At 42.8% G+C, this 24658-nt stretch overlaps 1 protein-coding gene and 1 pseudogene across 2 annotated transcripts in view; one reads left to right on the forward strand and one right to left on the reverse strand.

Annotated features, from left to right (window-relative positions):
* Positions 1-24658, forward strand: part of STK39 (serine/threonine kinase 39) — a 310739-nt gene that overhangs the window by 149748 nt on the left and 136333 nt on the right. The window lies entirely within an intron of this gene.
* LOC110125592 (tudor domain-containing protein 10 pseudogene) lies at positions 6885-7730 on the reverse strand (annotated as a pseudogene).

The following is a 24658-nucleotide window of genomic DNA, read 5'->3' on the forward strand; positions in this document are numbered from 1 at the left end:
GGAGTTTGCTCAAGCTCATGTCCTTTGAGTCAGTGATGCCATCCAACCATCTTGTCCTCTCTCGTCCCCTTCTCCTCCTCCCTTCCATCTTTCCCAGCATCAGGACCTTTTCCAGTGAGTCAGCTCTTCTCATCAGGTGGCCAAAGTATTGGAGTCCTCTGGCCACCTGATGTGAAGCTATTGCTACCTGGTAGATTAAAAATAAATGCGAAAATGGATAAAATTCCCCCAAATGTCCCAGAGTTTGAGTTATATTTACATGTATTTTCTTTTTACTCTTTAGTGTAACTGTGAGGCAATGAAAAGGCCAGATATTTCATGGAGCCGTCTGTATGTTACAAAGATAAATGTAGGTACACAGATGTAAAGTGATTTTTTTTTTTTTAAGGTGAAGTAGCAAGTCAGTCCAGATTTCCTTTATATTTTGGTAACTCCCTGATGAGGAGTGGTTGAACTAATTCTGCATTTAAGTGCTTTACAGAGGCCAACAAACAGAGATGGTGCATGCCACACACAAAGTATAGTTATCTCCAATGACTTTTAGGACAGATGCTTTCTTCTTTCAAGTAGGCACATGGTATGTGAGGTGAGTCATCATTCTGGAAAGCTCCAGATTCCTAAAACCTTTCAGAAGGTTTTCCTATAGCAAGTTCAGTCCAAGACCATGGGCTCTTAAAAGACCAATTCATCATGTTGTGAAGTGATTCATCTAGGAATTAGAATGAGAAAAAAGCAAAGTGTAGAATATTTGACCGTAAGAGCTGAGGTTAAAACCAGTCACTTCTGATGTTCTGTTTAATTGCCCTGAAGTTAACTAATGGTTATTTTTAAGATATTTTGTCAACTGTACCATTAATGCTGAGTAGATGTATATGATAAAATAATCAACTGAGATAATTTTTTATGTTTAAGGCTGTGTTATTGTGAAGCAACTGCCCTTCTCCAGGTGATTCATCTGTTGTAAAAACAGTAGATTATCAAAAAACTATTCCTTTAGTTTTTTTGAGTGAGTTTTTTATTATGTATTTATTCCATGTAATTCTGGATTATAGTTTAAGCTTCAACCTAGATGTAACTTAATCTAGATATAGTTAGTTCTTCTAAGCATTACTTCTAACATATGTGTAGGCCTTGGAGAGGAAGTGTTGGTAACAACAATAGTGGTAACAATAATAACCATGATAGCTAATCTCTATTGAGCTTAAATTAGGCAAATACTGTGCTAAGTGCCTGACTGATATCTCCTCATTGGATCATTACAAAATCCTTACAAGGCCGGTACTATTCTGTCTCCATATTGCAGATGAGAGACTGAGGTGCCTAGAATGTAAGTAATTTATAGGGAGTCTGACAGCTGTTAAAAGTGTGAGTGTAGGGATGTGTATAGAGGCAATCTGACTCTAAAGCTGGTGGTTAAAAATAGTGTTCATTCCTACCTCCACACTAAATGCTGTTACTTTACAAATATATTGGAGTCTGGATCTATTACTGTTTTCAAGGTCTGTACCCTAAGACTGCCTGGCAACACTGCCTTCCACGAAGCCATCATTGTTCAATAAAGGAAGATGCAATTCTTATCTTGAATTTCACTGTTAGCATGAGGTTCTGGAATCAACACAGCCTTTCAGTAGAGCCTGGCCAATTGCATTTCTCCCAGAATTGGAGTCATTACTCACACAAAATTTTGCCCTTTTGGTTATGAAGCCTGCAAACCCTGGCTTTAAAAATCTCAAATGTGATCATCTCCACACAATCCTTCTCAGACATGACTGGTATTTCTTGTAGATGTAAGCTCCTCGAAGAAATGGTGTTTGCTTATTTAAAAATTTCCCTTTCATTTTCCAGGTTTTACAGCTGCACTCTGTCAGCCTAAGCTTGAATTTGAAATTGACTTTAAAAACCCAGATTCCCTTTTCCAAGACCTCTTATTTCTATGCCAATTAGATAACATCGTACTGTGGGGATTTTCTGAAGTATGCCTGCTGAAACAAGGCAGCCATCTGCCTTTCTGAGGTCTAATCTGCTGGCTTTCATTGTTTTGTAAAATGACTTCAGGGTACCGACATGATCTGGAGCTGTATGCAGATTGCTGAATCGTTGAATTATGTTGTCCCTAGTGGAGCCTAGGCCACATGTTGTTCCTACTGAATATCAGGTTGCAGGAGAGCATGGGAAGTTGTCTGAAGTTCTTCAGAATGACTAGGGTGAACTGAGTTCCCTTTCATTCTCACATTAATGAGTTTTCTGGCAGTAACTGGAAGTCATAATGAAGAAGCACTTTGAACATCCAACCTACCTAACCTCTGCCAGAGTCACCTTTTTAAAACTGTTTTTCATAAGTTGTTTATCTGCCCAGTGTGAACACACAGTCTTAGTTTTCACTCATTTTAACTCAGAAAGGCAACATGTTATACAGTTCTTTATCTTGTGTTTTTTCATTGAATTTATTTCCATGTGTGTATATAACTTCCCCATCCTTTTGTATTGCTACCTAATAATCTTTTACAAGACAAATGATTTATTTATCCAGTTCCCGATTATTGGAAATCTGGATGTTTGCAAACTTTTGCCATATAAACATTGGTTCATTAATTATTCATGTTTACATGTCATGTTTGCATGTATTTTAAGTTTTTCTGTAGGCTAAATACTCAGAAATACAGGGTCAAAGGGTGTATGTGTATGTATCGTGGGTAGATATCACCCAGTTGTCTTCTGAATCATCATGGTTTTTAAAACTCTCATCTCTCATTACTCTGCAGTCAGGATGCTAGGCTTCAGCTAAGCTAATTAGTGGTCCTGGAAAATAGGATAAAGACTTTCACCTGTTTCCTAACTTCCTCAAAACATCCTTTGCTTCTGTTCCTTCCACTCTTGAGGACTGAGTTCAGTCTCTCAGTCATGTCTGACTCTTTGTGACACGGTAGACTGCAGCTCGCCAGGCTTCCCTGTCTTTTACTATCTCCTGGAGCTTGCTCAAACTCATGTCCGTTGAGTCGGTGATGCCATCCAGCCATCTCGTCCTCTGTCGCCCTCTTCTTCTCCTTCCACTCCACACCTTCACAGATCCTTCCCAAACACCAGGAAACCCTTCTCTCTATGGGCTCGCAGCTGCACAGCTTACTGTTGCTTTTCTTTTCTGAGTGTTTATGGCATGTGCACACTCGACTCCAGTTTGAAGCTCCATCTTATACTACTTGCAACTGAATTGCTTCTTTTGCAATGTCTGACCTTTCCAGCCAGATTATCAACAGGTTGAGGGTTCTTAGCTTTCATTTTTGCATTTTTGTGACCTTCTTACTGCCTAGGACAGTGCTCTGCACATTGTGGGCTTCTTTTCTAAGCTTCTGATGAAAACAGATACAGTGTTTCAGTTAAAAGCTAATAACGGCTTTTTATGAAAAAAAAGTGAAAAATGCCAGATGTAGAAAAACTCCCTGACCTGTCATTGTCCAGTGATTACTCTTGACATGTTGTTACACATCCATCCTCCTTATGGATAAATATACAGATCGATGTGATGTACCGTTCTACACATGACCTCACACTATTCCAATGATGAAGTACCTTGCTTTTCTTCAATAAAAGATTTATATCTTCTCCCATGTCAACTGGCAGCATTCTGATTGTTAGTGGCTGTATAGTACTTGCTTCTACACTCACACACCTTCATTCATTTAAGCAGGACTGAACTGATGGACACTTGTGGTTTGTAGTTTTCTCTCTGAGTTGATGCATCTGTCAGTACTAGTGTGATGACCTCTTGAGGCAAGGTAAAGTCTTGGAAATGAAAGAACTGCATTAAAGCATGGATATAGCTTATGGGATCTAAATAATTACCTTTAAAAGAGAAGAAAATTTAAAGCAGCGTTGAATATTTTCCTAGGCACCTGTTAAATTCTAATAGTTAGCTGTGGCCTTCAGTACAGCATTCAGTCATCAAAAAGTATCATGAAATATCAGACATAAATCAAAGGAAAAAATCTCAAAGAGGTACTCTAGGAGAAGGAAGTAACCTTTGCATGTATTCGTGAGTGTACCAATGAATCATTGCTTTCTGCCTTTTTTCCTGCTGGGCAGTGACTACCTGTCTTTCTCCTTCCATAAACTATTTTGGAAAGCTTGTCTAATTTAGAATATCATAAAAGCATTTTCTTTCCTGTCAAGGTACAGAGAGGAGCAGTGTTTTCTGTTTCTTGGAGAACAGTTTGCTTAGGAAAGTACACAATCTGATGAAAGAGGCTGCAGCTGTGGGCTATTTTGAAGCTTACTTGAAAACACTTTGGTATGTTTATTTCTTTACTACTCCACTTTATTTCAGAAAAGATTTGAGATGGTTTACAAAGATGCAAACAATTGACTGGGTAAAATTTATCTGGTAGATGACTAACAGGAGGTAAAGAAATAATGAGGGTAAGAAAGTATATAGAAAGCCAAGATTAAGGCCCGTGCATGAAATACACACATAAGATGAGATTGCCATCTTTGAAGTTCTAGAAGAGTTGCATGTGGGCAATTTGGCGTGGCTCAGTCACAATATTAAGTCCTGTGTACTCGCTCCAGTTGGTCTCAGATTTGGCCTTGAGCTGGCATGTCGGGTTGTAACCTCATCTTATTATGATTAGAACACACCCTCCTACTCAGAAAAAGTTCAGATATTACTGATGTGGGGGCCCAAGTGAAAATGCACCTAGAGAAGAGATTCTTACACAGTGTGAATTCATGAAGCCAGAATTTCCCAGTTGGAAAGGCCTTTAAGAGGTCATCTGGTTCTGCCTTTTTAGGACTGTGTGAGGTCTTGTAGTTGTGCTGTGCTCTGGAAGGGGCTCTGCGGGGCACAGAGTCTGCACATGACCAGACCTTCAGCTGGTTGCTTCTTCTCTCCAAGCCACAGTTTCTTTATGTACCAAACAGGAGTAAGAACTGGTTCTTACCTCATGGGATCGCCATGAGGATTAAGTGAGATGATGCGAGAGAGGGAAGTGCAAATCAGAACCACAATGAGTCCCTACCTGGTGCTCAGGAGGATGGCTGTAACCAAGAAGACAGATGCAACAAGCTTTAGTGAGGATGTGGAGCAGTTGGAACCCTCATATGCTCCTGGTGGGCATGTAAAATGGGCAGCTGCTTTGGGAATTCCTCAGAACTTAACACATAATCCAGAAATGCCATTCAGATATGTGCTGAGGAGAAAACACCAGAACTTGTACACAAATGTTCATGGCAGCATTATTCTTAAGTGTCCAAATTGGAAACAACCCAAATGTCATCAGCTAATGAATGGAAAAAAGGGCAATATAGTGCATGTTTCTGTTTAGGTGAAATGCCCAGAAAAGGCAAATGATTAGAGGCAGAAAATAGAGGAGTGGTTGTCGAGGACTGGAGGCTGTGCAGGAAATAGGGAATAACTGCTGATGGACTTGTGGTTTCTTTTGGGGGTGATAACATTTGCCTAGATTTGATTGTGGTGACGGTTACTCTGTGACATATACTTTTTAAATAGATGAATTGTGTCATAGGTGAATTATATCTAAATAAAGAGAAGGAAATGGCAGCCCACTCCAGTATTCTTGCCTGGAGAATCCCATGGACAGAGGAGCCTGGCGGGCTACAGTCCATGGGGTCACAAGAGTCGGATACCACTTAGTGACCAAACCACCACCAAAGCTATATATATATATGGTTATATATACACATACACAGGATAATGCACAGCAAAGTTCTTAGTGTGGTGAAATAAGCCGTATACTAAGTAAATACTCAATAAAGGTAGGCTTTTCTTTTTCAAACAAGTGATGAAACTGCTTGAAACACCTTATCCAGGATAGGGTGGCTCCCCTGGCCTAACCCAGAGCCTAGTTCTCCTAGAAGTAACTCAGAGTTCTCTCCTAATACAGGCGAGCAGCTGTGGAGGCCCTGTGGCTCCTTCTAACATGGTCTTGGATTATTTTGACTTCAGATGACTTTCATTTGGCCTTGAACCTTTCCACTGTAAAAAGACTTTTGAGATTCCTGATTGTGGATGCAATATAAACCTTGAAAGAGTCAGCAAATTTTTCAATTAACCATGATGAACTGCTTGAATTGATTCATGGCTCTGTCTGTTATTGACTTTTCGGAGACTGATTAGCCGGCCCCAGAGTTCCCAGGCACTCAGCTTTTTAACTTTTTCTCCATGCAGGCTGTCTTTGGCCATTTCGCTTTCCAAACTTCTCTCTCAAAATAGGCTGGACAATCAAAAGCATTGGAGGTTTCTCCAACGTCTCTCAAGGTTTCTTAGTAATAAGTAGAGTCGATATAAAATGAAATTTTGGTTTCCTATTACATTTTTTTTTTAATGTTTATGTCATTTTTTTAAAGTTTATTTTTTTGGCCTCTGCATCTGGATATTGCCAAGTCATTGTGACGTGAAGAAAAGCTCATTATCAACCTGATATTCTCAATCCAGTGAATTTCTTTCTTTTTTTTATTTTTTTGGTGAAGCATGCCAACATTTATTCACCAAGCTGACAGATCAATGTTTAGATGCTGCCTACCTGATTCTACAAGGGAATGCCAGGGAAATTAAGCAATGGGCCTCTGCATTCTGCAGAATCTGTCAGGGCAACTTAGATCATGCTCTAGGGGTACAAAGAAGAGACAGGAGACAGGAAAGAATACACTGGCCACATCAGACTTTCAGCCTCACGGAAGCCTCCCTGTTTGGTTCAGATGTTCACGGTGAAGACACATGACATATTGAGAAGTGAGCTAGGGGAAGGCAAAGGGGAATCCAATCAGTTCTAGGCACCACTGTGGCCTTTTTCACCCCCAGGACCTCAAGAGTGAAAGGGCAGGGCGGGCAGAACCTAGACGGGAGAGGGAACGTGCTGACTGTAGCCACGTCACTTAAAATCTTCAGACCTCGAGATGTGTGACCCCCAGAAGTCATCACTGTCTGGGCTGTGCAGTGACTGCTCCGGGATGGTGGCTGACGGGCCAAAATCCACGAACATGATCACTGCCCAGGAGTCCACGTGGCCCAGCACCTTGCACCTGTTTCAGACTGGTCTGTAATCGCCCAGGTGGTGCCCGGCCAGACCGCGGGTCCTGTGCGGCTCGGCCAAGTCGTGCAGGCAGGTCTGCTGCTCCTCTGCCTCGGCCAGGGCGCCGAACAGGGCCCGCGTGTTCCGCTGCAGGTGATGTGCATGGCCCAGAAGAAGGGGGTCTGAGGGACAGTACTGGTCACCAGTAGCCCCACCTCCCTGCCGATGCTGGGGATGGTGGCCAGCCAGCCCAGGTCTCAGAAACAGCCTCAGGAGCAGCACCAAGAAGGACCCTCTCATTTCCATGGGAACTGCAAAGAAGCTCGTCTTGGGTTTCTCTGTCTCACAGGGCTCACCAGAAGCTTTAGCAGTGAGCTGTGGACAAGCAGTGGTTCTGGCAAATCTTTGAGCAGGGGGCTTCTCCGAAATCGGCAGTGCCTGGGGCCGCTCAGTCACATCAGGGGCCCTCTTGGGAGACCTGTTATTGGAATTCACGTACAGTTATTGTTTGTGGCAGTGCTTCCCATTCGGTACCTGGATCGCAAGTGCCGCTTTGTGCACAGAGCCCAGATCTTCAAACGCGAGGCATTTGCAGCCATTCTGGACTCTGTGGACATGGAGAGGGCTGAAGTCCTTTAGAAGTCACCGAATTTCCTCCTCAGAATATTTATATGTATATATATTCTTTTTCATATTCTTTTCCATTATGGTTTATTATAGGATATTGACTATTGTTCCCCATGCTATACAGTAGGGTTTTGTTATTTATCCATTCTATATATATTGGGTTGGCCAAAAAGTTCATTTGGGTTTTTTCTGTAAGCTCTTACCTAAAAATCTGAATGAACTTTTTGACCAACCCGGTAATAGTTTGTATCTGCTAATTCCAAGCTCCCAATCCATCACCCCCCACCTCCCATCCACCTTGGCAACCACAAGTCTGTCCTCTGTGTCTGCGAGTCAGTTTCTGTTTTGTAAATAAGTTCATTTGTTTCATAGTTTTGATTCCATATATGTGATGTCATATGGTATTTGTCTTTCTCCTTCTGACTTAACTTCGCCGAGTGTCATATCCATGTTGCTGCAAATGGTCTACTGAGAACGTGCCCTCGATGGTATCCCAGTCAGGAGTACAAGGCATATCAACCCATCAGGTTCAGCATCTGGGAGGCAGCAGGCCCACTGTCTTGTTGCCACAATAAACTGGCCAAGATAGCATGTGATAAAGTCCAATAGGTGCAGTTTCAAAATCACCTTGTGATAGATGGAGATTTCTAGTCTTCCTGTAAGAGGAAGTAAAAGATACTAGATAAAAATGGTTGTGCAGACCTTGAATGAGAAAATTCAAGTGTACCTTGAATGTACACTTAACAGTTGTCCTTTCTCATTCCCTCTTTCTTTTGCAACAAAGATTTATTTCAATTATTAAAATACGTGCACTTGATAAAAAAGATCAAACATTTGTTGATGCTTACAATATGCTAGCCACTGTTCTTGGTTGGGATACTTGAGGAGTAAAGATGAATAAATCTTCTGAGGACTTTGGGTTATTTTACACAGTTGTTTCAATTACTCTACATGAATTTTGAGAAAGGGTTAGTGTTAGCTTGCTGTGAGACCTCCAATAAATATTATAATTCAGCTTTGATGAGACTCTTATTTTTGAGACTCTTATCCATTGTATCTATTTGCACAGCTCTTGTAGGTGTTGGAGACAGGTTTGTAAAATGAAAAGCATACAGGAAGAACTCAGTAAGTGCTGAGTTTAGCACCTTTATAGACTGTGATTCTATCGCATATTGCAGAGCAGAATCATTGGACATAAATTCTGGCATAAATTCAAGCATTTACTGACTGTATGCCTTGTTTCATTCTACTGCCCTTGGTTGAACATCTGAAGTGTGCCAGTTAGGGTCCCAGGCGCTGGAATTCAGGGATCAACAAGCTGGGCAATGTGTCTGTTCTGTGGATCCTACATAAGGAGGACTCCTCTGTGAACAGGATCTGAAAATGCATGGTGACTTAGTGAAAACGTGGAGTGGACACATGAGAACATATGTGTGTGTTTATTTTTGGAAGGAGTATTTCTGTTTCAGATAGGTATGGAAGAACTTCTGTGTGTTTAAAAAGCAGTCAGCAATGTTGTAGTGGGCTTCCCTTATAGCTCAGTCGGTAAAGCATCTGCCTGCAATGTGGGAGACTTGCGTTCAATTCCTGGATTGGGAAGTTCCCCTGGAGAAGGAAATGGCAACCTACTCTAGTATTCTTGCCTGGAGAATCCCATGAACAAAAGGGCAGGCTACAGTTCATGGGATCACAAGAGTTGGACACGACTTAGCACTATCTTTCTTTGTTTCTTTAATGATGTAGTAAAACGCTAACATTTTCAAAGACATTTTCTCTGGTTGCATTGTATCACCTGGATAGTTTCAGAGTGCTGGAGAAATGGTCTACTTGGTAGTACTTGTCAACTTTAACCCAGGCTGGTGTTAGGAAACCAAGCTTAGTAGGACAAGGACACAGATGCATGTGTTAAGAAATGGTCCTACAATAATAAGCTTATAGCTTGTTCTCTCTCTCTTGTGGTCATTTGGGGCACAATTATATCCTTTGCAAGATTTTTTCTATGCTCACTGATTCAACAAAGATATTTATAAGAGTATAATTCAGAATTTAAATATAGACAAGTTCTCATAAGGGAGTTTATCTTTAATTCAGACATTGTATCATTAATACTTTAAATCTCATTATAACATTATAACCTGAGTGCCACATCTTTCTTCCTGTATGGAGACTTTAGAGAACAGTTCTGGCCTGATGCCATCTTCATCCACTCATTTATTAACTGTGTTCGTGATGATGAGCTCACATCCAAAAATAGTCATATCAGGCTGGATGTTTCTAAGAAAATTGGTAAGTCTATGGCAGGTTTTAAAACTCCTTGTGTTGGATAGAGTCCACCATGATTCATTTTCTGGGAGTTCTTGAGGCTGAGGACATGCCCAGTTTTTGTTTTTTTCTGGGGTAGAATTCATGACCAAGCAGCCTTTTTTGAACACCTGCTAAATTTGGAGTCTGTGGACTAAAAATGTTTTATACGTGTCGTCTCCTTTGTCCTCGTTATAACCTAATGAGGTAGGTATTGTGGCTCAGTTTTGCAGATGAAGAGAGGGACCGTTAGGGTAAGTGTTGATGTCCAGTGAGTGGTTAGGTTGGAACTTAGCCTCAAATCTGTCTGATACAAAAGCCCTTTGGTTGGCAACTGCTATGTTGTACTGTCACCGAGTGGAAAAATACTAATTTCATCTTTGTTCTTTTATTTCCCAAATCTTCTATAATAAATGTGAATCAATTTTATATTCCAATAATCTCAACCAATATCATTAAAATGTGTATGGTAATGAAATTAGATTAAAAAACATTTTTCTCTGTGATGTGAAAAATATAAAACTACATGAATCTTAAAGTTATAACCCTTTATTTAACAATTAGTTAGATAATGTAATTAATGTTTAAAATAAAACATAGTAGATATATACACATTAAGGTTTCTGCTTCAGTTACTTTTCTTGGGAAAATAGCTCTTATTGATTTAAGAACTTTACCCCAGATACTAAATTGATTTTTTTATTTCATTGTCATCATGATTGGGACAAGGACAAGAGAAGCATTTCCTTCCTCTTTGTAGTAGACATTTATGTATATGGAAAGATTATGGGTAATTTTAAGGGAGTTTTGTGATTAAAGGAAGAGAGTGGCTCGAGGGCTCAGTAAAGGTTTCTGAGAATAGTAGGGATTTGAGCATTTTTTCCCCCTCTTCTTTCTCTTGCCCTACCAGTATAATTCCCTAGAGAAGGAAATGGCAACCCACTCCAGTGTTCTGTCCTGGAGAACCCCGTGGACAGAGGAGCCTGGCGGGCTACAGTCCGTGGGATTGCAGAGTCGGACACGACTGAGCGACTTAACCACTACCAGTATAATTTGATCTTAGGAGCAGTTATCAGTACTATGGGAGACAAATTAATTTAGATAATTAAATCAGCTTATTTTAGGCTATTTAACCTTCCACTCCACCACCACTGGACAGAGGAGCCTGGTGGGCTACAGTTCATGGGATCACAAAGCGTCAGACACCACTGAAGCAACTAAGCGCACACACACACACACACACACACACACACACATACACACCTGCCTCCCCACTCCCAAAACACCTATCCTTTTTGCCTTGTCACAGTGAATCCTGGGAACACACACACACACACACACACCACCTGCCTTCCCACTCCCAAAACACCTATCCTTTTTGCCTTGTCACAGTGAATCCTGGGAACACACTCACACACACACACACACACACACCCCACCTGCCTCCCCACTCCCAAAACACCTATCCTTTTTGGCTAGTCACAGTGAATCCTGGGAGTTTCTGCCTCATTTGGTCTTGAGTAGGACCTGACAATCTGCATTTTTAACGAAGGATCGAGGTAAGTTGCATGATCAGGCATATTTGAGAAGCCCTGGGAGAGAAGAAAGCTTGCATGAAGAGGGGCAGTAGAAAATGAGATGTTAAAGTTGGATTAGGTCCACAGTATGAAGAGCCTTGAGTCCTAATCCATGGACTTTGGAGGTGGTGCTCTAAGGTGTGAGGAGCCAGTGAGGGGCGCCCTGGAAGGAGGGAGGCAGCTGTGGAAGTCGGCTTGGAAAAGTGGAGAGTCGTGGGCAGCCTGAAGGAGGAGCCGTGGGCCAGCAGGAGCTGTCAAAGACACTGAGGCATGAGACAGTGTGCGTTCAGCTAGGACCGTGGCAGAGGTAGGGAGGAAAGGAGGCGAGTCAGAGCTATTAACACATCCGAGTTGGAAGATCTTGGCGAATGATGGAGAGAGAAGCAAATCACAGAAGGGAGACGATGGAAAGAGACTGAGGCCATTTGTGCAGGAGGGTGGTAGTTGAGGAGGGGAGAGAGACGCCAGGCTTGTTGCCATCTACTGGAGTGTGAAGCTCCATTGGGACTTCAGTTTGAGGGAGACAGAAATGTGGAACTCAGGAGAGACCGCGACCGAAAGAGCTGTATTTAGCAGTTCTCTCCATGGAGGCTGTTGTGGAAACCATGTGATCAGGTGGGATGGATGGTGGTGAAGTCCTCGGGGAGCAGTAGTGGGACGGGTGGAGGACGGAGGGGAGGCAAGTGCCGTCACAGGAGCCAGGAAGGTGGAAGTGGTCAGCGGTTTTGATTCCTGCAGCGAGGGGAAGGAAAATGAGGTCTTCTCAAAGGACATTGGATTTAGCTCAGTTTTAGCAGTAAGGGGAGAAGCTGGACATTCAGATTTAATGAGTAGAGAGATGGTAAGGAAGTGCTAGTGGGTAATTTTTCAAAGCTTGATGGGAAAGGGCAGTAGGAGACTGTCATAGCTTGGGTGTTGAGAAGATTTCGAGGTCAGTGGAGACTTGTATATATTCAGAGGCTCCATGCGGAGGAGGCACAGTGTATGACCCAGAGGACTCTAGAGGGCGGTGATTCTAAAGACACTGACTTTTCATGTATCGAGTTCCAGGACTGTGCTGGGGTCCAGAGGTAAGACAGCTTTCATCTGTAAGTATCCCAAGAGAAGAATGAAAGTTGACAGTAAGGGGGGAAGGGGTAGTTAGGGAGTTTGGGATTGACAGGTCCACCCTGCGATGTTTAAAATGGGTAATCAACAAGGCTCTACTGTCTAGCACAGGGAACTCTGCTCAATGTTATGTGGCAGCCTGGGCAGGAGGGGAGTTTGGGGGAGAATGGCTACATGTGTGTGTATGGCTGGGTCACACTGTTGTGCACTTGAAACTATCACAATATTGTTACTCAGCTATACTCCAGTATAAAATAAAAAGTTAGAAATGTTGACAGTGAGATTTGAGCCTGGGCGACTCGGGTGGTGGCTGCACAGACGAGGGGAGGCCTTGGACAGGAAACCACATCTGGAGCATCAGAGTCAGCACTGGGATGGAACGACGCATGGATGCTGGGGTGTGTCGAGGAGGGCGAGGTGGCCGAAGACTTCATTGAGGACACAATGCTTTCATTGTCTTGTGCAGGATATGTGTTCTTTTGCCAGTCAGCAAGGTAGCTTATCTCAGGTGGGGAGCCTTCCTGGGCAAATGCTTGGAAATGTATTGGAAGAGCAAAATTGTTTGTGTGATTGAAGTCGAGGAAAGTTGGAGGGGTGGATAAGAGCCAGAACAAAAAATGTCTTATGTGTCTACATGAGGAGTTTAGGAGTTTTGCAATTTTTGCCTCCCCCCTCACCCCCTACCACCTTTGGGGAACTCTGATAAGAATTTAGGCAGAGAGGGAATTTCCTGGTGGTCCAGTGTTTCGGACTCGGTGTTTTTACTGCCACGGCCTGGGTTCAATCCCCAGTTGGGGAACTATTATTATAATAAGGTCCCACAAGCCCCCACAGTGCAGCCAAAAATAAATGAATGAAAAGAATTTAAGAAGAGATGTGCAATGATCTAGTTTGCCTTTAGGAAAACCATTCTGGCTGCATTGTGGACAGTGGTTTAGGGGCAAGACTGGCTGCAGCAGCCAGGTTGGAAGGCTGGTGTTTAGTCCAGGTGAGAATCAGTGGAGAATGAAGGTAGAGCAGGATAAGGAGATACTTAGGAAGCAGAGTGGACGGAACTGAGGCTCTGCAAGGTTTCCATGGGGATGGAGGTTGAGGGGGTGGGAAGGGAGAGGAGGAGACTGCAGGAAAAGCTAAGACTGACTTCCTTTCTGAAGTTGAGTTTGGCAGGTAGGAAATCTTTACCCGGAATGACACCGAATGTTTAGAATGTGGTAAACCTTGTGGGATGTCTCATCTCAAATGGAGAGGAGAGTAGACCAACGTCTGTATCTGCAGATCACGGGAGGTTGTGGCCTGGAGAGAGAAATATGGACACACTAAGCACAAGAGCAATAGCTGAGACCAGTGTGCAGAACAAATCCCAGAGCGTGGCTCCTACACACATGCAGAGCCTCTTGCCTCAAGAATTAGTGATCCATTTTCTGAGTGCCTTCCACCTTTCCTGTCTTAGCTATCTTCCAGGTTAGCCACTGGACTCTTATTGGCATTAGGCAGGAAAAGAAAAACAATGATGGCATCCACATATACTTAGTTTAACTACAAATTAGCAGATGTGATGAGAGGTTTGGATCCTTAGAAGAACATCAGATCCCATAGTTAGGCTTGGATTACTTGTCACCATGTGGCCTGCGTCTTGGCCCTTACCAAGGAAGCTGAAGTTCCAATTTTTGTAAAAAAAGTTAACCCCCTGAGAATATATAACTATTATTTATCTTAGTTTCTTTTTAAAATCAGTAGTTGAACAGTGTTGTCTTTGGCAAATACAAGGATTAGAATATATAGTTTTTCCAAATCTATTACAGGGAAATCTTTATAACTTACTTTACTGCTGTGGCAATCTCTTCTTAGTACTAAATGAACTAACAAAAATAGAATTTATGGCCCTTTTCAACTATGAATTGAAACACAGTTGAGACTTTGCCCCAGAAATGAAACTCCTGTCTGGAGCATTTTTACACTGGAACCTTCATCGTAGCTTTCAGTTATTACTGAGAATTAATTTTCCCAGTGATATAAAGGAAGTGAGTATTCTCCCTCTGGAGGTGGTGGGTGTTTCTCATTAGCAATAAGAAAACGGGCTCTTTCCATCTCTTTTTAGTTGAAAAAGCAACATCTAAGTCAGAGCCTACTTAAGTGGTTATGATGGCTGGCTTTTAAGCGAAACCCTAATGAGAACTATTATGGATTTAAGAGTATGGATCACATGTGGGTCTTGTTTAGATCTTGTTTTGAATGAATAAGCTGAAAAGACATTTTTGAGACAGTGGGATAAGATACAACATAGACTGATAACTCAATTCTCCTGAGAAATCATTGATGATCTTGTTGTTTGTGAAAACATCATGATCATGTTTTAAAATGTCCTTCCCTATTAGAGATGTGTGCTGAAGTATTTACAGGTAAAATGATCTGAAGTCTGAGATTTGCTTTGAGAATACTAAAGCATAAAGAGTTAGAGTATAAAGATGAAATCTCAATGGCAGGGCAGTTCCAGTAAAAAAAAAAAAAAATAGAAAAAAGACTTAAAAGTGAGTGTAGTAAAACGTAGAAGCCAGCAACAGGAGGGAGTTGAAGGTCTGCTTCTTATTTGGTTTTGACACTTCTGTGGACGCCTGTTACTCTTTCCACACATAGAGTGACAAGGTTTTTGCCTTTCTGACCCTCGAATCAAGGAATACGGCCCCACTGTTAGACTGTGCCATTGCGGTTGACATACCCCACCACCCAGCAGGGCTTCTCCGGTGGCTCAGACTGTAGAGAATCTGCCTGCAAATGTAGAAGACCTGGGTTCCATCCCTGGGTTGGGAAGATCCCCTGGAGAAGAAAATGGCAACCACTCCAGTATTCTTGCCTGGGGATGGAGGAACCTGGTGGGCTACAATCTGTGGGGTTGCAAAGAGTCAGACACCCTGAGCAACTAATGGTGACTGACTGACTGACGACGTGGTACCCGGGTGATGGTCTGGGCAGTTCCTGTCTTGTCTTCCTCAGAGACTTCAGCCCCCCGTGGAGGTGACCATGCAGGGGATTCCTTGTCCCCTGTTACGTTTTTGAGACTTTGAACTGAGATAACAACTTGGGTGGAGTGGTCTGTAAAGATAGCTGGAATGGGAGCAGGTAGAGATTTCAATAGGAAGCGTATTTTCACATAGAGACCTTATGATGTCATCGTTGGCTCTTCTTTCTAATCAGTTCAATTTTGAGCCAGAATCAGATTCTTCACTCTTTCAACCCAAAATGCATGTCAGTGCTATGTATGTACATTTTTTTTTTCTTTCGTAACTAAACTCCCATCTGAAGTCTCTGCCCTTTGCAGACAGGATAGGGAACGGAGTCCATTACAAAGGGAACATGATTGCAGTGAACCACCACACACTTGTTTGCTTCTTTGAATTATTCCCAGCACAGCAAGACATTAGTATGTCGTCTCTGAGCCAGATGGGCCCATCCATTTTGATCATCCACTTTGCTCTTATTTGACGATTATAACCATGCTTTTCCTCTCAGGATCTTCAGATGCTTAGAGGAAAGCCCAGAGTTTTCTTGACAGCAGCTACTGCTTTGCTTAAACTGGTGGAATAAATTAAGCCCTTTAGCTTCCTCATGTGAAGTGAAGTGTTAGTTGTTCAGTCGTGTCTGACTCTTTGCAACTCTATGGACTGTAGCCCACCAGGCTTTTCTGTCCATGGGATTCTCCAGGCAAGAATACTGGAGTGGGTTGCCGTTTACTTTCCAGGGAATCTTCCTAACCCGGAGATCAAACCGTCGTCTTCCACATTAAAGGCAGATCCTTTACCATCTGAGCCACCAGGGAAGCCCTCACTTCCTCAGATTTGTCTGTTAATCATGTCATCACAGTAACAGGGTCCGTGATGGCAAACGGTAGTAGCTTTCTAAGGACATGATAAAATGCCTTTGAGTTGCAGGTTGAGATGCAGACACACCTTACTGTGTCTGTGTGTTTTAGCCAAGGATGACTTATTCATTCATTCATCCAACTAACAAATTTTAAGTGCCTGTTACCCTATGCTGAAGCTCAAACTCCAATACTTTGACCACCTCATGCAAAGAGTTGACTCATTGTTTCGAAAGACCCTGATGCTGGGAGGGTTTGGGGGCAGGAGGAGAAGGGGACGACAGAGGATGAGATGGCTGGATGGCATCACCGACTCAATGGGCATGAGTTTGAGTAAATTCCGGGAGTTTGTGATGGACAGGGAGGCCTGGCGTGCTGCGATTCATGGGGTCGCAAAGAGTCGGACACGACTGAGCAATGAATTGAACTGAACTGACCCATTAGTAGTCTGTATTGAGTGCTGGTTCCCAGAGCTGGATTTTGTGTTCATTGCAGCAGATTTCAAGTGTGCTCTGACTCGAAGGATTATGGATGTGAGAAGCTAAAAGGATTTCATGATGTAATGGGATCTTAACTTGCCCCTTCCCTCATATCCCTTCAAGATCCCTGTGATGCTGTATCTGTAGCCTCTGACTTCCCCTCCAGGGGCAATGGTGAGAGAAGTATGGGGAGAAGTTCTTCCTGGTACAAAGTTTGTTTGGCAAATTTTTTTCAGGCAGCAGGAAAATGTTATTCACGCATTTAACAAACATATATTAATTACCCCTCACCAAAAACTCAGTGGATAAGAGTTTGAGCAAACTCCAGGAGATTGTGAAGGACAGGGACGCCTGGCGTGCTGTGGTCCACGGGGTCCCCAAGAGTCAGGCACAATTTAGCAACTAGATAACAACAAAACACAAGATACTCTAAATGTAAAGACTGAGAATATATTGAATTTTGTCTTACCCCCAGGGCATGTGCTTTCAGAGCTCCACATTGTCATGCATGCTGGAATATCTTCTTAGTATCTTTGGATTTTGTAGCAAAGCTACCAGGTTAAGCAGATTAACAAAAACAACAGAATCCATTACTCAGTGATATAAAAGAACACAGACTCATCCATCTGGTGGAGAGAAGTGTGAAGGCAAAGTAGTAAAAAGCACCAGCTCCTGTCATTACGTGCCCCATGTGTTCAAAAGTTTGATGGTTGTTTCATTGACCAGACCAGTACTTTAATGGTGAGTCTTCATTCCAGAATTTGTTGCATAAAAATCAAACATTAAAAATGTTGGAAATCCTAAATGGTACACATATTGTAGCAAATGCTGGTGAACCATAAGTTGACCTCATGGTCGGTCACATCAAGATTTTAGAAGGTTTCATCATTTTCGTTCTTAAAAATTTAGTAGATCATCTTACTATCACTTCCTCCCCTCCTGGAAAAGTCATATCTTTGAATATTGTTTTGAGGTAGGAGATGGTTACTTTTACTTTCTGTTTTATTATTATTTTTTAATAAAAGAATTCTGTTTGAATTTTTTAACAAGAGGTATGTATATCTTTAATTTTTAAATTAAATTTCTAAATACCTGAATTTTGACTGACAGCATTGTAATGATAAAAATGCAAATGATGCCAAAAGAGGAAGAGGCAGAGGGAATGTTTCTTCACTGCTCATGGAGTGAGCAGAACTCTCTTGGCCTGTCTCTGCCCAGCAGTGTATCTGATTGGTGAGTTTGGAGGGAGGAAGTGGGCACGTGTGGCCCAGCCCTTTGCCCTCCGTTTCTGAGGGAGCTGGACTGCTCATAGAGAGAGGTGCTATTGGTCAGTCACCGTGGCCTTGCCTGTGTGAGGGAGCAATGTGCTGGTCGTGCTTGCTGGGGACAGGATAGGTAAGTCTTGTCTAAATCCAGGGGTCACTCATCAGGGAAGGCTGCTGGCTCAACATTTAAGCCACATTCTCAAATATCACCTTTGTAAGGCATAAGGGTGATGTTTTGACTGCCCCCTGCCCAAACTTACTGGTCATACTTCTAAATTAGTTCAGAACTGGGGAGGGGGGCATGGGTGATATATATTGCGGTTCCTTAATGTACATGACCCAGTGAAAAGAAGTCCGTCTCTCAATTCAGAGCCATCACCAAGTCCTAATAAGTTCTTCTGGAAATGCTCTGTGCATATGCAGATGTCTCGAGAAATGTTTATATGCGAACCTCCTCCTTACGTTCAGCAGTGATGAATGCTGTGTTCTCTACTAGCTGCTGCTTGTGTTTTGATGATCTATTTGATACTTGCTGTTGGCTGCATATATTTTACAATATGGATGTCGTATTTAGTTTATAACCAGAAAGAATAAACATGCCTTCATTTGAGCCTCATGCTCAATAAACAGTGAGAAACTGTAAAGTTCTGCTGGTGACCAAGAGAGATAGCAACTCTTTCCCATTCCTTTTTTTCCCCCACACAAAAGAGGTATATCGTGTATCTCACCATAATCAGACTTCATCCTTGGTAATGGAGAGCATGCTGGAAATCTGGGTAGGGATCTACTTTTTCAGAGAACCTATTACTGGTATTTAATTAGAAACTTTAAGCTGAGTATTAGCTGGAATGCATCTTTAGGGCAGTTAGTCATAATTGTTGTGAAGGAGCTCTTTGGCACTGACATCTAAAAGTTATTTGGAAATGTTTGTATGGATGTGTATATTTATGAAGCAGGTACTTTGGTGAAATTATAATATGACAAATATTTTCTATATTGCATTCTATATAACAGTTGCTGAGTCTGGATGAGTTTCCATTCTACCAGACTCAAATGCACTTGAGTATCTTTCATGGATTGTTAATCCCTAAGCAAATTTAGGTCTTGGCAGAACATTTTTCAAGGTGCTGGCATGCTTGTACTCAGAGTTCACATGAATGATGTTTAGTGGGTAACTCACCCCTAATCTTTATGTTGGCTGTCTTTACAAGGTTGGAATCCAGTCCGCAGTCTGCAGTAAGTTATGATCATTCAGTCCATCTTAGTTATTTTTCTTCTTCTTGTCCTTTCTATTCAGCTCGCTTTCTGTTTCACTTGGAGACATTAACATGTTCATTCCCAAACCCCAGTGGATGTTCTTGTTGGCAGTGCTCTCCTGCTAGCTAGCTTGCCTTTTATTTTTTAATACCACTGTGAGGCTGCTGGATTTAGTGTATCAGTCAGGCTTCAACCAGAGAAACAGAACCAGGAAGATATATAAAGAGATTTTATTGCAAGAAATTGTCTGACATAATTAGGGAGTGAAGTTTACAGGGTTGAAGGGTTGGATGGGCAGGCTGCAGCTCTTGGGCATGGCCAAAGCTGTTGTCCACAGGCTTTGCAATTTCTTCTTCAGAGAAGCCCTAGCTCAATGGTTCAGGCCTGTCAGCTGATTGAATCAGGCCCACCCGGATTATCAAGGATAATTTCCCTGCCGTTAAAGACAATCATGGACTTTCATTCTATCTACTATGTCTTCACAGCAATGCCTACGTTAGTGTTTGATTGAATAACTGTGCTTGGTGGCCTAGAGTCGACTCCTGAGCCCGACCGTTACTGTGTGTCTCTGATGCGTGTCACAGTTCTCTTGGTTTTCACGGTCAGTTCTGCCTCCTGCCTGGATCAGTCTGCTGGTAGCTGTGTCTCTTCTTTCTCATTTCCAGGCCTCCTTCCCCTGCAATTAAGTTAACTTGGTAACTCACTGCCGTATCCAGAGCGTCTTCGGCTCTGCTCCACTGACAAAGATTTATTCTCCTTGGTTTTATATGATGTCTGTTTTCTCATCTGTGTTATTTGTCGCACCAGGACAGGACGTTGCCGTTGTTTTTTTCATTAGCTAAAATCACAGATCAGCTTGGCACCCATTCCAGCAGGAGCTTTCGTTCTCAAAGACAATAGTTGCAAAATTGGATGCTGTTTTCTTGGCTTCTAGCTGTTCTCTTTGTTCTTTGTCACCCTATCTTGGGAAATGCCATGTAGGAGGTTTGATAGGACTAAAACAGAACAAGAAATCTAATTACTTCTTGTTTTGTGCTGCTTCTTCAGAATAGCTCCCTTCCTGCTTCCAGAACATTCTCTCTCATGGCATTGCCCTTTCAAGTTGGATTTCTGAAGTTACAGAGTTCCATTCTGTGAAAAGCAACATTTATCAGATTTGATTCTTTCACATTAGAAAATGTTAAAGCATTATAAGGAGGTTGCTATATGTGTGCCCTTCACTGAGTTAGCTCAGTGGTTTGAATTGTTATTATTGAATTATAAGAGTCTCTGTTTCTCTAGAATTTCTTCCAGTTGCCTATGGAACATTTTAATATTCTCGTTCCTTTATTCTCCTTTTACATTCTGGAAAAAGGGAATGCCAGATTTTAGCAGAACTAGGTAAACATTGAATTCCAAGAGGTCAAAAAAAAGTTAATGCAGATCACTGGCAAAAGGGCCAAGATTTAGCTGGAGCCACTTATCTATAATTGATAGAAATGGACTGTTTTCTTCTTGGTATTTTAATACGTAATAACATGGTCAGACAGAAAAAAAAATGTGGAAATATAAATTAAAATCTGAATGCTTAGATGCCCAGAAAATCCACAGTCAGAAAACACTGACCTAGAAGCAAAGCATGTTAGAGCATGTTATTTGTCATGGGAAGGGGTATCAAATGGCTTCCCCAGTGGCCCAGTGTTAAAGGATCCACCTGCCAATGCAGGAGACACGAGTTCAGTCCCTGGATTGGAAAGATCCCCTGGAGGAGGACATGGCACCCCACTCCAGTATTCTTCTGGGAGAATTCCACGGACAGAGGAGCCTGGTGGGCTGCAGTCTGTAGGGGCTCAACGAGTCAGACACGACTGAACATGGACGTGTGTGTGCACGCACACACACACATGGTCTCAAATATGACCTACGAACTTTTAAAGAATTCCTGACTCTAAAAAAACGGAAACGAAATTCCATAAATAACCTCATCAAAGTCCTTATTCTGGTTATCTATAGCAGCTTCAGACAATAAGTCATTTTAATAAGCTGTGGGTCAGGGGTTCGGAGAAGTCTTAGCAGGCTGGTTTCTGGTCGCATGCAGCTGCAGTTGGGTGGTCAAGCCCTCCTTTCGTGGGTTCTCTCTGGCCTGCCTGGCAGCATGGAGGCCTCAGAGCTGTCTGCACTCCAGTGCTTATACAGTGACTTCAGCGTCCTCTGCTTGTATTCCACTGAGCTAGGTGGAAACCACATCATCTTCTCTGACACTCGATTCTGGTGGTTATGGGCAAGGCAAAGACCCACCCAGGTGTAAGCAGAGGGCACTGGACTCCATCTCTTGATAGTGGGGCTGGAAAGATTCTGGAAGAACACTTGGATCAGGAGGTGGTGTTATGGGCATCTTTTGGGGGGGGGGGGGGAACCTGCCCTGCCCTGCCCTGGTCTACCCTCTGGCCACAATAATCCACATACCTCCCACATGCAAAATATACATACTCTTGCATTTCCAAGACTCTCCAGAAGTCGCGTCCTGTTACAGCTTTAGGCTCAGGCCCAAAGTCAAGGGCCTTGGCCCAGTCATCTTCCTGACACAGAACACGGCACAGGGCAGGCTTCTTAAAGACCTGCACCAAAGTGGGAAAGCCAGAGGCCCCGGGCCCACGACAGATGGGAAACTTGGCCAGTTGCCTGTTCCTCTGCCAGTGTTCTGTTTCTGTCTTGGTTCCATGCTCGGGGCCCTTGCTTCTACTTTTTTAAGTGACCCTTCCTTTTTCTTAAGAAGGAGTCAATGTTTGCAGCTGAGTAGCCTTCTCAGACTGTTTCCGGCCCCTAAAAGTTTTGGGATCTGAATGTTCTTTTCATTTTGTACTCTCTGTTATGGTCTAACCTGGCAGGAGTTTCACAGTAATAGCATCTGTAAAACTGTGGATTTTCTGTGAATGTTGATAAGTTCACGTATTAGAAGTCATGACCTTAAGATGCTTTGTCTACCTTGGACTCCTTGTGACACCGACAGACCACACCCTTAAGATTCTCAGAAGTCTTATTGCGTAACGCAGAGATTCCATAAGGTCTACTCTGGAGATCTTTAGAAAGCCTGATGTATGTGTATATGCATGTGTGTTCCGTTGTGTCCAGCCCTGTGACCCCATGGACTGTAGCCTGCCAGGCTTCTCTGTCCATGAAATTTTCCAGGCAAGAATACTGGAATGGGTTGCCCTCTTCTTCTCCAGGGATCAAACCCATACCTCCTGCATCTCCTGTATTGGCAGGTGGATTCTTTACTACTGCACCACCTGGGAAGCTTAGAAAGCCTTATGTCTGTTTAAAAGCATCCAGGAAGCACCACCTTAGATCTTTCTAAAGTCTTAACAGAGTGTCACTGGTCACAGCCTGAATTTGATCTTTGCTCTGAAGCCGGAACTGGGTTTGAGACTTGCTGGGTGTCTGGAGAGGCTGTGGATAAGGAACCAGTTTGTATTTAACATTGTATCCTTTCGCTCATCTCTCAGTTCATGATTTATCACAGGCAGCAGCAAGCAGAACCCAGGTGTCCCTTTTAAGTCCTCTGCCTGGAAATGTCTTCCGCTAGATCATTGGATCCATTTCTGTTCCCTCTTTACCATAGAGATCAGCGTTGCCAAACTCCGTCACTGCAGAGCAGGGTCCTCTCATCCTCTTGCATCCAGTAACATGCTTCTCACTTTCCTGGAAGCCCTCACTGACGGCCTTCTTGAAACAAGTCTTTCTTCATCTTCCATTATCTTGCGTGTCAGGAAATCCAGAAGGGCTTGTTCTGACTAGGGTCAGAGGGGAAGCACTTTTGCTAGTACCCCAGGCACCAAGGAAGCCAGTCTGACTGCCTCTGGGCTGCTGGGATTGTTACTTGAAGTTGCCTAGTTTGGGTGTGGCTAGTGATATGCCAGTAACACCAGGAACCATGACCACTGCTGCTTTTCTTTCCGACCATGGTCACCCTCAAGTCCCCGTATGTCTGCTCTGCTTTCAGGAATCCAGATTCGATCATCCCCCTTACCCCCGAAGCCACAGGAAAGCCTCTGTGCTTCTCTGTTGTCTGAACTCCAAGCCGCCTGACTTGGTGGACCACAGAGGGTGCCTGTCACAGGCTAGATTTGTCCCACAGACGCATCAAATTTTAGGCTGTGCAGAAGAATTTTACTTTCACTTGACATAAATGTGGTAACATTAAAAAAAAAAAAAAAGTCAAGGAGCATTCACATAAAAACCCAAGCTATCCACTTCTCTGGAAGAATCGGAAATTCTGGCAACACTGGCTCCCTTCCTGTGGCAGCAGTCTCGTTATGCTGGGCACTCCCTCTGGGGGGTGGGACAGGTCCTGTCCAGACCACCCAGCTCCCTACTGGGTCTGCCTTCCACGCCCTACCTTCCCACTGGGTGGAGTAAGGTCTTTCCTTCCTCTGCCTGGTGAGCTGGACAAGTAGTCATCCGCTCTCCTGAGATATCACAGCATTCATATCTTGTTTATATATAGCGTTCACATTTTATTGAAATTATTAGTTTAAATGTCTGTCCATCTCTCTGCAGTGTGGACTGCTCCAAGGTGTAGGCTTTGATTTTATTCATCTTTTGTCTAGAACTTGTCACCAGGTAGGTATTAAATAAGACTTTGTTGACTGAATGAGAAAATAAGTGATTCTTTTAAAAGGCTAAGGCTTGTTCTCTGCCCTGCAGAAGTATACAGTTCGGTATGTCACCTGTTATATGTAACACAGAGTAGAATAATATAAAGGTGCAGGCAAAATACCAATTGGGAGATTGGGCCAATACATCTTAAATTAGAAGAAGAGAAGTGAGTAGAAATTTTGAAAGGGCAGATCAGGCTGAGATATATATGTGATATAAAAAGTAGAGTTGTGAAGTTATTTAATTTGTAAAAAACTGGGTTGTGAGTGTCTCATTGAATATGGTAGGAAGTAAGTCTTGAAAAACTAATTTGGGGCAGCGTTATGGAGAGATTGAACTCATCCTGTAGGCTATGGTGAGCTCTTGTTTTTTTCTTTTTTTTCTCCAAAAGAAAAAAACAAGTTCTAGTCTATGATTCATGGCAATATGAAGGATAAAATAGTAAGAGTTTAGAGGCCAGAAGATGAATTAGCAGTTTGTTTTAATAGGAGAGACAAGAGGTCAGCATTGAAGGGGACCTGTGATC

The sequence above is a fragment of the Odocoileus virginianus genome, chromosome 13 (genome assembly GCF_023699985.2).
Source record: "Odocoileus virginianus isolate 20LAN1187 ecotype Illinois chromosome 13, Ovbor_1.2, whole genome shotgun sequence".
NCBI lineage: Eukaryota > Metazoa > Chordata > Mammalia > Artiodactyla > Cervidae > Odocoileus > Odocoileus virginianus.